General features: G+C 50.7%; 2 protein-coding genes across 3 annotated transcripts in view; one reads left to right on the top strand and one right to left on the bottom strand.

Moving 5' to 3' along the window:
* LOC134984257 (zinc finger protein 208-like) overlaps positions 1–13,877 on the bottom strand; it is a 276,214-nt gene that overhangs the window by 136,954 nt on the left and 125,383 nt on the right. The window lies entirely within an intron of this gene.
* LOC134984261 (oocyte zinc finger protein XlCOF6-like) overlaps positions 7,854–13,877 on the top strand; it is a 58,041-nt gene continuing 52,017 nt past the window's right edge. The window contains exon 1 of one of the 2 annotated variants that reach the window (XM_063949885.1): positions 7,854–8,141. The gene's annotated coding sequence lies outside the window, so the exon portion shown is untranslated. The remainder of the gene's footprint in view (positions 8,142–13,877) is intronic. The other variant, XM_063949884.1, reaches the window with a different exon arrangement.

The following is a 13,877-nucleotide window of genomic DNA, read 5'->3' as shown; positions in this document are numbered from 1 at the left end:
AGAGATGTTGGAGAGGATTTAGCAGTAGACAAACTGTTGACAAATTGGCCAGAATGCCCAGATAACTCTGAATGCATAAACTTTGGAGCAAACTCCTGTTTTACGGCTTCGCAGAAAGCGGGAAGATCACTCAGTAACGGATCTTTAGATTCAATGAGAGGATTCGCCCAGTCCAGTGCTCTACCTTTGAAGAACAGGAGGAAGTATCTGATTGCATTGGCTGGAGAAATAGTCACTGAAGGTTCAGACTCAGTAAAAGCGAGGTATTGGCTCGCCACTGCACGAAACTGAGCATAGTCACCATCAAAGTAGACTGGAGCTTTTGTATCTGGTGGATACTTGGAAGGCTGAATGTCAGATGAAGTCTCGGAAGACAATGTAAGACACTTGAGAGTTGAGGACTGGAATAAGCATTCAGAAGCAGGAGTAGAATCAACTTGAAATGCTCGAGGGTGGAGAGAGGACGTCATCTCCTGGATTGACTGACGGGAATTCTCTGCTGAGGTTGACAGAATGCTAGAAGCTTCATCTTGGGGTGAGATGCGTAGAGCCTCCATCTGGGTTGAGGCAACTGCAATATCTGCAAGAACTGTAGACTCTGGACATAGCGACAGGAGTTGCTTACTTGAAACACTGGAGAGAACCACACCGGGTTCGGAGGAACTGGAATTGGTAGGAACCAACGACAACTTTGGACAAACGGATGGAACAGGGATTTGTCCAGGACTACTTGAATTGACTTGAACTGTAAGAGGCTGATCTGGACAGACGGATGGGACCGGATTGGGTCCAGATAAGCTTGAACTGGCTGGAACCGCAGGAGTCTTCGGACTGACGGATAGAACCGGATTTGATACAAAGAGACTGGAATCGGCTGGAACCGAAGGAGTCCTCGGACTGACGGATAGGACCGGATTTGATCCGAGGATGCTGGAATCGGCTGGAACCGAAGGAGGTAGCTCAGCATTGGAAACAGAGCTACTCGGGCTGGCTGGAACCAGAGGAGGCTGATCCGGACAGACGGATGGGACCGGATTGGGTCCGGAAGAGCTTGAAGCGACAGGAACCGGTGGAGTCCTCGGACTGACGGATAGGACCGGATTTGATCCGAGGATTCTGGAATCGGCTGGAACCGAAGGAGGTAGCCCATCATTGGAGCCACTCAGGCTGGCTGGAACCAGTGGAGACTTTGGACCGACGGCTGGAACCGGGCTAGGTCCATTGACACTTGACTCTGTATAGACAGAATCCGGATGTTCTGATGATCCCTTTTGGAGTGGTACTGAGCTGGTAGCACTCTCTGAAGTTGGCAAACAAAAGTTCATGTCTGTATCTGTGACTTTAAGAATTCCTCCTGGGATCTTGGCCCTGGATTCCTCACTTGAGGCTGAAACTCTAAAGACCCCTCCTGGGGTTAATAGATCAGACACACTTCTTTGAGTTGCATGCCCGGATGCCACTTCTGGAACCTGAACATCAGATACCCCTACTGGGGTCACAACATCAGATGCCCCACCTGGGGCTGTAGACACAGACGCCCCTTCTCGGGCTGTAGGCACGGACGCCCCTTCTTGGGCTGTAGGCACAGATGCCCCTTCTCGGGCTGTAGGCACAGATGCCCCTTCTCGGGCAGTAGGCACAGATGCCCCTTCTCGGGCTGTAGGCACAGATGCCCCTTCTCGGGCAGTAGACACAGATGCCTCTTCTCGGGCAGTAGGCACAGATGCCCCTTCTCGGGCAGTAGGCACAGATGCCCCTTCTCGGGCTGTAGGCACAGAAACTATTTTAGTTATGGGTAACGTAGATAGTCTCTGTTGATTTCTGAACTTGGGATTGGGTCTATTTGTCACAGGACCCCAATCGTAGACTTTTTGGACACTCCTGTCCCGGGTAAAGGAACTTGAAACTGTAGAGGATACGTTGGAAGGTTTGCAGGTGAAAGCACTGTGATGTTGGGACCTGTCACCAACTTTTGAGTTGCGGAAGGAACAGTCCTTAATAAGATGACTAGAACTCCCACAGTAAAAGCAGAGGTGAAGCTGCTTGCGATGCCGGCGTTCAGCTTCTGTGAGTTTGGAGCGCGGGTAGCTCTGGAATCTGTCCTCTCTCTGCATAGGAGAAGAGACTTTAGTTTGAAAAAAAGTTGACACGGAGGACGCACTAGTCTCAATACTCTGAGCAGTACTCTTCACTGCGTTTAAAGCACCACCCAGGATTTCTGGCATCATTGGAATGATTTTTGTTAGAAGACTTTGAAGTTGTTCCAATAGATGATAAAGAGTGCTTATTGGTTCAGAGTTCACAGCAGACAACAAAGGAGTCTTGAAGCTTTCAAAGGAGGAAGTCGCTCTCTCAGGAGAGTTAGCTGTGAAGGGACTGCCATAGGACTGACTTGAGCAAGATCCATCCACAGGAACGGATTGTGCAAGGAAAGTTGAAATGACTGGAGCAGGAGTGACTTGAACAGGAACTGGAGAAACAACAGAACTTGGAAGGGATTGCTGCAAGGTATCCAAACGGATAGACATTCCCTGTAGAAACTGGAACATCTGCTGATGCGCAGCCTCTTGACCATCCAAACGGGAGACCAGATTTTGTAAGGCCCCTGACCCCACATTCTGACCACCATCCGAGTCCATGGTCCTTGGACAAACTGTCAGGTTCGGTCTGGTTTGTGTCCCCGGAGGGGGCGCTAGTGGGTCAGTGGAGGTAGGATGGAAGAAGTGAGGATACTGGATTGGATTCCTGCGCATGTGCGCAATGTTGTTTATTAAGCAGAAAGATAAAACAATATGGCAGCAGGAATACTTGGAGAAATAAACAATAATAAATGCAATGGGTATGATGCAGCGTGGAAGCTGAGAGTCTATGGCAAAACAGTGAGAGTCTATGGCAATACAGTGAGAGTCTATGGCAATACAGTGAGAGTCTATGGCAATATGCTGGTATGGGAACCAGAGATGATAAACACGTGGAGCCAGCAGAGGTGATGATCTGCACCTGGAGATGGAGTCTCTACAGCTGAGGCTGAAGCACACTGTGTTGGAGATTGGTGTGAAGCCAGTAAATGAATGCAGGAATTGCTGATGCTTGTAGTTCCACGGAGCTGTAGTAGGATAACCAGGAACACGGAGTAACACGCAGGTAACCAGGAACACGGGGATCTGGAGACTGGAACACAGGAACTTACACACTGAATGCAGCAGGAGAGCTGGAGTGGTTGCTGGAACTTGTAGTTCCACAGGAACTTGCACACTGAATGTCGCAGGAGAGATGGAGGGGTTGCTGGAACTTGTAGTTCCACAGGAACAACTGGGAACTGGAACGGAACTTGAACAGCTGGGACCTGTTGTTCCACAGGTCTAATACACAAGGAAATCTCTGTAGACAGAGGATTGCAAACAGGAGCCGCCTGTTCACGGGATGTGACGTGTTGTCCAAGGCAATGTGAGAGAGCCACAAACTGGAAGTTATACCTCCTGCCCAGAAGTGATTGGACACAAACTGCAGGCAGAGATACTAGCTGGATTAGGTGTCCAGATCAGCTGTGAGTTAGCTGAAGCATTCCAGGCTGCAGAGGACTGAAAACTAGAACTGGAACAGAACTGAACTGGTTAGGTGGAGCACGGAGAGCTGTGGGCTGCAGGAGACTGAAGACTGGAACAGAACTGAACTGCTGGGACCTGTAGTTCCACAGCAGTGATGCGATGGAAAATGCAGATTCCTGACAGCTTCTATCTTCTGGCTTTGTGAGGGGGTGACGGCGCGGCTCCGGGAACGAGCAGCTAGGTGTACCGTAGTGATCGAACCCTCTGGAGCTAATGGTGTCCAGTAGCCTAAGAAGCAGAGCCCTTGAACTCTTAAGAAGTAGGTCTGCTTCTCTCCCCTCAGTCCCACGATGCAGGGAGCCTGTAGCCAGCAGGTCTCCCTGAAAATAATTAACCTAACAAAAAGTATTTTCAGAGAAACTCAGGAGAGCTCCTCAGTGTGCATCCAGTCTCACTGGGCACAGAATCTAAACTGAAGTCTGGAGCAGGGGCATAGAGGGAGGAGCCAGTTCACAACCATTCAAAGTCTTGTAGTGTGCCCATGTCTCTTGCGGATGCCGTCTATACCCCATGGTTCTTGAAGCATCCCCAGCATCCTCTAGGACGTAGGAGAAAATAGATTTTAGAGTGGTCTCTATTTTCTTATCCGCCGGGTCCTTCACCGTAAGGGAGCCCGGAGCAGGGAGCACCGCCTTTTTAGAAAGGCGAGACACTGAGACGTCTACGGCTGGGGATTCTTCCCAGAATTTTCTGCCTTCAGGGGCAAAGGGGAAGGTATTCAGAAACCTTTTCGTCACCATGATATCTTTTATCTGGATTCTTCCAGGCTAGTTTAAATAAGTCATCCAATTCTGTGGAATCAGGGAATGTGACTTTTGGTTCCTTTTGAGGGAGGAAAAATGACTGCTGAGTACTTGCATCCCCCAGGGGGAGCTTTAACATCTCCCTAATAGCCAATACGAGGGGTTCAATACCCTGGATTGGGGTGGGATCCCCATCATCCTGTACATCATCATCATCAGTATCATATGATAGGAGTGCTGGTAGAGCAGGTTTCTGTGAAGCAGGCAGGGAGCGACGCTTAGCAGTAAGGCTAGCCACTGCTTGTTGCAGTTCTTGTGTCTTGTTTGCAGTTGCAGTGAGCTGAGATGACATATCAGACATTATAGTTGTTATAGCCCCCAACCAAGGGGGCTCCGCATTCTCCCCCACATTAGTATCAGCATGAGATGACTGACTACACTGCTCACATGATACTGAGCTGGATGTGCTAGGAGAGAACCTGGCATTACACACACTGCAAGACTTCTGTTTTACCATAGTGTAGTAGAAAACAGTACAATACACACACACAATACAGCCTGATATGATATATGACAAGCCTGCCCTATTGCATGTGAGAGGAGACAGAGAAGAGAGCGCACACAATGGTGACCGGCCCCAGTGAGGCTGTCAGCGGTTGTTACATCTGTGTAACCACAGTGAGATTCTTTATAAAACCCCACAGGGGATTATTGTGCACAATGATAGCGGCTCTCCCCCTATACCCGGTACCAGTGTATACAGGGGCAGTTCTGGAGGAGCTGTGGAGGCTGCTGCAGCTCATGCAGAGGAAGACGCCAATATGCCGCTGAGCCCGCTCTAATGTAGCTCCGCCCCCCGCCATGGTGCCGGAGCTACTGCTGTATATTTATACTGGCCATGTCTCCATATGTATGTACAACCTCACATAAATGCTTGGTTCACCTGTGTTTAGCCAGTCTCACGCAGGGGCTATAGCGGGTCCCCCCCAGGAGAATCAGCCGCACATTTGTCCGGGGGACCTCCCCTAGCGGGTCCCCCCGGTTGGTACTCACCACCGACGATCACCTTCAGGCAGTGTCAGGGGTGTGCGCAATGCTGCGGCTGCGACAGACAAGGCGCCATGCCCCGCTGAACAAACAGCCCTTCAGGACGGTGGTCATGCAACGGGGAAGCAGCTCTACACCTCAGGAGGCCGGTGACCACCCCCCCCCCAAAAAGAAAAAACTCCCATGGTGCAGGTATACTGTTGCCCAAACAGCATACCGAAATCATTAAAAGTTAGAAATAAAAATGAAGGAAAACTCTGGAGATGCAGAGTGTGCATCCTCTCCTGAGGGCTCTTTATCTAAACTGAGCTGTAGGAGGGGTATAGAGGGGAGGAGCCAGCACACCCAGTGGTAGAATGTTTAAAGTGCACGTGCTCCTTTGGACCCGTCTATACCCCATGGTACTAATTCTGTCTACAATATCCCTTATGGATGCTAGAGAAAAGTAATTGCAGGAGAGGGTGGTCCACAGTGTCCAATGCAGCAGAGAGGTGAAGGAGAATAAGCAGAGAGTAGTGACCATTGGATTTGGCAGCATGGAGGTCTTTGTAGACTTCAGCGAGGGCAGTATCAGTGGAGTGGAGAGGACGGAAGCCAGGCTGGAATGGGACAAGCAGTGAGTTTGAGGAAAGACAGGCGGATGTAGACTATACGCTCAAGGAGTTAGGAGGAGAGAGATGGTCGATAGTTGGAGAGATTGGTTGGATGAAGGGAAGGTTTTTTAAGAATAGGGGAGACAAGAGCATGATGGAAGGCACAGGGGGCAGTGTGAGAATGAAGGGAGAGAATGAGAGGGAGAGATGAGAGGGAGAGATGGGAACAGGCAGAAGAAGAGAGGTAGCGGAGGAGGTGATAGGGTCAAATGGGGAGGTGGAGAGGGTGAGGAACGGCTGAGGACCATGACTTCCACACTAGATACAAAGAAGAGAGATGTCAGAGTTGGTAGGAGGTAAGGGGGGGGGGGGGGATGGAGGAGGGGGTTGCTCAGGGTCTGGTGGGATGTGATATCCTGCCATAGGGAGCCAATTCTGGATGGGAAGTAGGTGGCAAAGTCAAGAGCAGAGAGTGAGGGGGCGGGGAGGGGGGGGGAGACGAGGAGGCGGGGTGTGGGGGGGGGGGCAGAGGAGCGAGTTGACAGTGGAAAAGGGGTGCCGGGGTTTGAGGACTGGGAGATGAGGTTCTTGACGGAAAGTGGACAGTAGGAATGCATGTGGAGTGCCAGGGTTGCGGTGTCACATCAGGTGATGGGGATAGAAGGAGACAGGCAGGGGAGGGGGATATGGGAGGCAGGTAGGGGGCAAATGGGAAGGGACAGGAGACAAGGGGCAACCCTATTCACCCCCTATGTGTGTATACCGCCCCCCCATGTGTGTATACCAACCCCTATGTGTGTATAGCGCCCCCTATGTGTGTATAGCGCCCCCTATGTATGTATACTGCCCCCTGTGTATATAGCGCCCCCTATGTGTGTATACCGCCCCCCTATGTGTGTATACCGCCCCCTATGTGTGTATACCGCCCCCTATGTGTGTATACCGCCCCCCCATGTGTATATAGCGCCCCCTATGTGTGTATACTGCCCCTATGTGTGTATACTGCCCCTATGTATGTATACTGCCCCTATGTGTGTATACTGCCCCTATGTGTGTATACCGCCCCCTATGTGTGTATACCGCCCCCCATGTGTATATAGCGCCCCCTATGTGTGTATACTGCCCCTATGTGTGTATACTGCCCCTATGTGTGTATACCGCCCCCTATGTGTGTATACCGCCCCCCATGTGTATATAGCGCCCCCTATGTGTGTATACTGCCCCTATGTGTGTATACTGCCCCCTATGTGTGTATACTGCCCCCTATGTGTGTATGGTTGGTTCTATTTCGGAGTGGGAGAAGGGACCTTCTGACGTTTCAAGGGGAGGAGCTACGTCATCAGGGGGAGGAGCAACGGCCGAACAGGGTGCCCGAAAAGAATCCTCGCCACGCTTCGGGCTCGCTTCGCTCACAACCTGATTACTAAAGGTAATAGTTGGTGGCGTGGACAGTAGAGCAACTATCCCGCTGGCCTAGCTCCTCCCCCTTGAGTCGTGGCTCCTCCCCCTAACGGAAAAGGTCCCTTATGCCCCTTGGATCTAACATTTACCATGTGTATATACCGCACCCCCCTATGTGTAACACCCTGTATGAGCAGTGACAGCAGTGTGAGCAGCGCTGTGTGTGTGTGTATGACACGGGTAATATACTCTCCATGCACCACACACTGCAGCACATACACCCTGCCCGGCAGGAGAGGGGGCGGCGGCCATTACCTGGAGGAGACCGGGGGCGGAGCTCTGTGTACAGGAAGGGGCGGGGCACTGTTTCCGGGTCACCGTATAGGCATGGGAACAGCCACCAGCCCCGCCCACTGTCTCATAGGCTGTAGCAACCCGTCACTCAGCCAGCTCCGCCCCTGTCTCTAGCTATTGGTCGCAGGGTCCAGTCACTCAGTCACCTTTCTCCCGCCCATAGGTCGCAGCCCCGCCCCCTCTCCCTCCCAAACACGTCACGATGAGTGACGGGACAGTCCGACCAATGACGAGTACAGTGGGCGGGGCTAGATGATGGACTCCTTGGTGTATGAAATAAGGAGTGGGCGGGGCTAGAAGATGAGTGACGGGTTACTAAGGCCTATGAGCGGGAGAGCTACTGGTTGCTTAGTGACTGCGGCTGTGCCTACCCATAATCCCATGCGCTCCCACAGGTCAGTAGCATAGTTTTTCCCCCAAGTTGCTTTATTTATATTTCTATCTATCTATCTATCTATCTATCTATCTATCTATCTATCTATCTATCTATCTATCTATCTATATCTATATATACATTTATATTATTTCTCTTTGGTGGTTGCTTGTGTTTGGGCTTTTTTTATATATTTTATGAATGTTATTACTGGCACCGCCCATCAGAGGTGTCTTTCATACAGTCACTCCTCACACAGACACAGGGAGACGCTGCGGATGAATAGATGGGGGGGTTACATTGTGTCACATGGCTGTCACGTGACATAATGATAGTGACCGGCGCCTCTCTGCACGCTATGGACATTATTCAGATTATTATTCAAATCTGCGACCACCAGAATGGCAATTCACATAGTGACTGACCCCGGCCTATGCATAAGCACCGCCGCCATGTTTCCAATCGCAGGAAATGCCATGACACGTCTTACTGTGACACTCCCCGCCAATGTCACAACACTGCCCACTGACACCCGTCGCCTGTCCATTATGATAGGAATGCATCCTTCCAGCACGCCATCGCATCATCATAGCCTGCACAGATTGCTGAGAATCAGTCTGTGTCAGGGTCTGAATAAGGCCCATAATGTCTACAGGGGGTACACAGGGAGAGATCAGTGTGTAAGCAGGGATCTGCCGTGTGTTCCCCCACAGCAATAGCGATGCACCACCTGCATGCAGACTCAATCTAGTGGGCCGCTGTGTGAAGTGAGCGGCCCCCCGTCGTCATCCCCCCTCGCATCGCACTGTGCTGAGCAGGGGGAGAAATGTGTGCTGAGCGGTCTATGTTAAGATCGCCCCCGTCGGTATCCCCCTTACCACCGACTGGAGGGGATGTAGTTACCCAGCTGTCGTGATCCCAGCATTAAGGATCCTGAAGCCGAAATCCTGACAGACGGGAATGCCGTCAGCGCTCGCCGCGGGTTTTCCCACTCGTGTGTCTACAACACCCATAGAGTGACAATAAAACCTGTGGTGAGTGCAGTGAGCCACCGTGCCGTGGCGAATGCACTCTTTGCGCTTGCCCCGCTGCCAGTATTCTTGCGGCCAGGATACCGCTGTTGGTATATTGACACCTGGCACCCCGTCTGCCGGGATATCATTACCATCCCGACTGGAGAACCAGATAGCAGAAGAAAAAGTTCAAGAAACTGAAACTATCCACCTGACTTCAAGATCCAGAACTTATCTTCAGTCCATCCAGCAGCCAGACATAGCACCAATAATTACACTATATATATTCTAATTAGACAACCAAAAACTTAAGTTGGGCTTTTTTGGAAGCTTTTTAGTAACTGTTTGTGCTTGTTTTTGGCTTATTTTTTAGTGATCAGTTACTTGTTTTTCATTTAATAAGACTGGTCAGTAGTTATTGCATATATACTTACACTGGTATGTATGTATATATATATATATATATATATATATATATATATATATATACATACATATATATATATATATATATATATATATATATATATATATATATATATATATATACATACATACATACATATACACACACACACACACATCGGGTACTGTGACGTCACTGTGCATAGTGCAGACCCCAATACCCCAACTCACTGTATACACTGTGTCCTGCCCTGCGTGTATATATAACTGTGTCCTGCCCCGCGTGTATATATAACTGTGTCCTGCCCCGCGTGTATATATAACTGTGTCCTGCCCCGCGAGTGTATATAACTGTGTCCTGCCCCGCGAGTGTATATAACTGTGTCCTGCCCCGCGAGTGTATATAACTGTGTCCTGCCCCGCGAGTGTATATAACTGTGTCCTGCCCCGCGTGTGTATATAACTGTGTCCTGCCCCGCGTGTGTATATAACTGTGTCCTGCCCCGCGTGTGTATATAACTGTGTCCTGCCCCGCGTGTGTATATAACTGTGTCCTGCCCCGCGTGTGTATATAACTGTGTCCTGCCCCGCGTGTGTATATAACTGTGTCCTGCCCCCGCGAGTGTATATAACTGTGTCCTGCCCCCGCGAGTGTATATAACTGTGTCCTGCCCCGCGTGTGTATATAACTGTGTCCTGTCCCGCGTGTGTATAACTGTGTCTTGCCCCTAACTGTGTCCTGCCCCGCGTGTGTATAACTGTGTCCTGCCCCCGCGTGTGTATATAACTGTGTCCTGCCCCCGCGTATGTATATAACTGTGTCCTGCCCCGCGTGTGTATATAACTGTGTCCTGCCCCGCGTGTGTATAACTGTGTCTTGCCCCTAACTGTGTCCTGCCCCGCGTGTGTATAACTGTGTCCTGCCCCGCGTGTGTGTATAACTGTGTCCTGCCCCCGCGAGTGTATATAACTGTGTCCTGCCCCGCGTGTGTATATAACTGTGTCCTGCCCCGCGTGTGTATAACTGTGTCTTGCCCCTAACTGTGTCCTGCCCCCGCGAGTGTATATAACTGTGTCCTGCCCCGCGTGTGTATATAACTGTGTCCTGCCCCCGCGTGTGTATATAACTGTGTCCTGCCCCCGCGAGTGTATATAACTGTGTCCTGCCCCCGCGTGTGTATATAACTGTGTCCTGCCCCCGCGTGTGTGTATAACTGTGTCCTGCCCCCGCGTGTGTGTATAACTGTGTCCTGCCCCCGCGTGTGTGTATAACTGTGTCCTGCCCCCGCGTGTGTATATAACTGTGTCCTGCCCCCGCGTGTGTATATAACTGTGTCCTGCCCGTAGGACCGTAGATGGTGCCGGCCTATCTGTATATGAATAGCAGTGTCACTACGGGTTCCACAGACACCGTAGAGGGTGCAGATCTATCTGCATATGAATAGCAGTCTCACTACGGGTTCCGCAGATACCGTAGATGGTGCCGGCCTATCTGTATATGAATAGCAGTCTCACTACAGGTTCCGCAGATACCGTAGATGGTGCCGGCCTATCTGTATATGAATAGCAGTCTCACTACAGGTTCCGCAGATACCGTAGATGGTGCCGGCCTATCTGTATATGAATAGCAGTCTCACTACGGGTTCCTCAGATACCGTAGATGGTGTCGGCCTATCTGTATATGAATACCAGTCTCACTACAGGTTCCGCAGATACCGTAGATGGTGCCATCCTATCTGTATATGAATAGCAGTCTCACTACGGGTTCCGCAGATACCGTAGATGGTGCCGACCTATCTGTATATGAATAGCAGTCTCACTACGGGTTCCGCAGATACCGTAGATGGTGTCGGCCTATCTGTATATGAATACCAGTCTCACTACAGGTTCCGCAGATACCGTAGATGGTGCCATCCTATCTGTATATGAATAGCAGTCTCACTACGCGTTACGCAGATACCGTAGATGGTGCAGGCCTATCTGTATATGAATAGCAGTCTCACTACGGGTTCCGCAGATACCGTAGATGGTGCAGGCCTATCTGTATATGAATAGCAGTCTCACTACGGGTTCCGCAGATACCGTAGATGGTGCAGGCCTATCTGTATATGAATAGCAGTCTCACTACGGGTTCCACAGATACGGTAGATGGTGCAGGCCTATCTGTATATGAATAGCAGTGTCACTATGGGTTCCGCAGATACCGTAGATGGTGCCGGCCTATCTGTATATGAATAGCAGTCTCACTACGGGTTCCGCAGATACCGTAGATGGTGCCGACCTATCTGTATATGAATAGCAGTCTCACTACGGGTTCCGCAGATACCGTAGATGGTGCCGGCCTATCTGTATATGAATAGCAGTCTCACTACGGGTTCCTCAGATACCGTAGATGGTGCCGGCCTATCTGTATATGAATAGCTGTCTCACTACGGGTTCCGCAGATACCGTAGATGGTGCCGGCCTATCTGTATATGAATAGCAGTCTTACTACGGGTTCCGCAGATACCGTAGATGGTGTCGGCCTATCTGTATATGAATAGCAGTCTCACTACGTGTTCCGCAGATACCGTAGATGGTGTCGGCCTATCTGTATATGAATAGCAGTGTCACTATGGGTTCCGCAGATAACGTAGATGGTGCTGGCCTATCTGTATATGAATAGCAGTCTCACTACGTGTTCCACAGATACCGTAGATGGTGCAGGCCTATCTGTATATGAATAGCTGTCTCACTACGTGTTCCACAGATACCGTAGATGGTGCCGGCCTATCTATATATGAATAGCAGTCTCACTACGGGTTCCGCAGATACCGTAGATGGTGCAGGCCTATCTGTATATGAATAGCAGTCTCACTACGGGTTCCGCAGATACCGTAGATGGTGCAGGTCTGTCTGTATATGAATAGCAGTCTCACTACGGGTTCCGCAGATACCGTAGATGGTGCCGGCCTATCTGTATATGAATAGCAGTCTCACTACAGGTTCCGCAGATACCGTAGATGGTGCAGGCCTATCTGTATATGAATAGTAGTCTCACTACGGGTTCCGCAGATACCGTAGATGGTGCCGGCCTATCTGTATATGAATAGCAGTCTCACTACGGGTTCCGCAGATACCGTAGATGGTGCAGGCCTATCTGTATATGAATAGCAGTCTCACTACGGGATCCGCAGATACCGTAGATGGTGCAGGCCTATCTGTATATGAATAGCAGTCTCACTACGGGTTCCGCAGATAGCGTAGATGGTGCCGGCCTATCTGTATATGAATAGCAGTCTCACTACGGGTTCCGCAGCAGCGGTACTAAGGGGTGTGTGCACAGCGTTCGTCCCTATATTACACCTAGGGCTGCTCCAAATCCCATTAACCTTCCTTGGGCATGTACTGAGTGCTGGGGTGGAGCTTCACTTATGTCTCGTATGCGAATTGGATGTCCAGCCGTTACTCCCCCCATATCTTCTGCCTCCTCCTTACTGAGCACGCTGGCCGCCTCCTGTATCACATCCCCCGTTTCGTAGGCTACGACTCTGTCCTCTTGTACTGCGTAGGACCACCCACCTGATGGGCACATCTTTCACTGTCCGCCACCGCTGCTTATGTATAAAGGGACACCCAGTGACCCTAGAGGAGCCGTCACTTGCCGTCGCTAACTAGCGGTACGCCCGGTCGGTGCAGCGCGACCGAATCTCCGATCTCCGCGGTCAGGTCACTCCCCGTTTCTTCTGCCGAACTGCCTCTGCTGTATCCAGGCCGCCGTCACACCACCAGTTCAGGCCAGGCTCAGGGACTCAGGACTTCATCCGCTGCCACCCGTCCACTCTCCGCCCTCTGCACCACACCGCCTCTAAACTCCGTTTACCGGTCAGTTCTTTTTCCAGTTAACGGTCTCTCTCCTTGGACACTGTATCCTCATCCCCCAGCACGCAAACACCACTTTGTCCTGGCGCGTGGGATTCTAGTAGAATTTTCTCCAGTCCCGTCATGCCCATCTACTCCCATTGTTCTGCTGATCCCATTGTACAGGGTGCATTGAAATAGGATCACCCTCAAGGGCATATAACTACCATATAAATTTCATTTCTCTATCGTCCTAGTGGATGCTGGGGTTCCTGAAAGGACCATGGGGAATAGCGGCTCCGCAGGAGACAGGGCACAAAAAGTAAAGCTTTACGATCAGGTGGTGTGTACTGGCTCCTCCCCCTATGACCCTCCTCCAAGCCTCAGTTAGATTTTTGTGCCCGGCCGAGAAGGGTGCAATCTAGGTGGCTCTCCTAAAGAGCTGCTTAGAAAAGTTTAGCTTAGGTTTTTTATTTTACAGTGAGTCCTGCTGGCAACAG

This window comes from Pseudophryne corroboree (genome assembly GCF_028390025.1).
Source record: "Pseudophryne corroboree isolate aPseCor3 chromosome 3 unlocalized genomic scaffold, aPseCor3.hap2 SUPER_3_unloc_45, whole genome shotgun sequence".
Lineage (NCBI taxonomy): Eukaryota > Metazoa > Chordata > Amphibia > Anura > Myobatrachidae > Pseudophryne > Pseudophryne corroboree.
The sequence above is the reverse complement of the archived record's forward strand: the minus strand, read 5'-3'. Positions and strand labels throughout refer to the sequence as shown.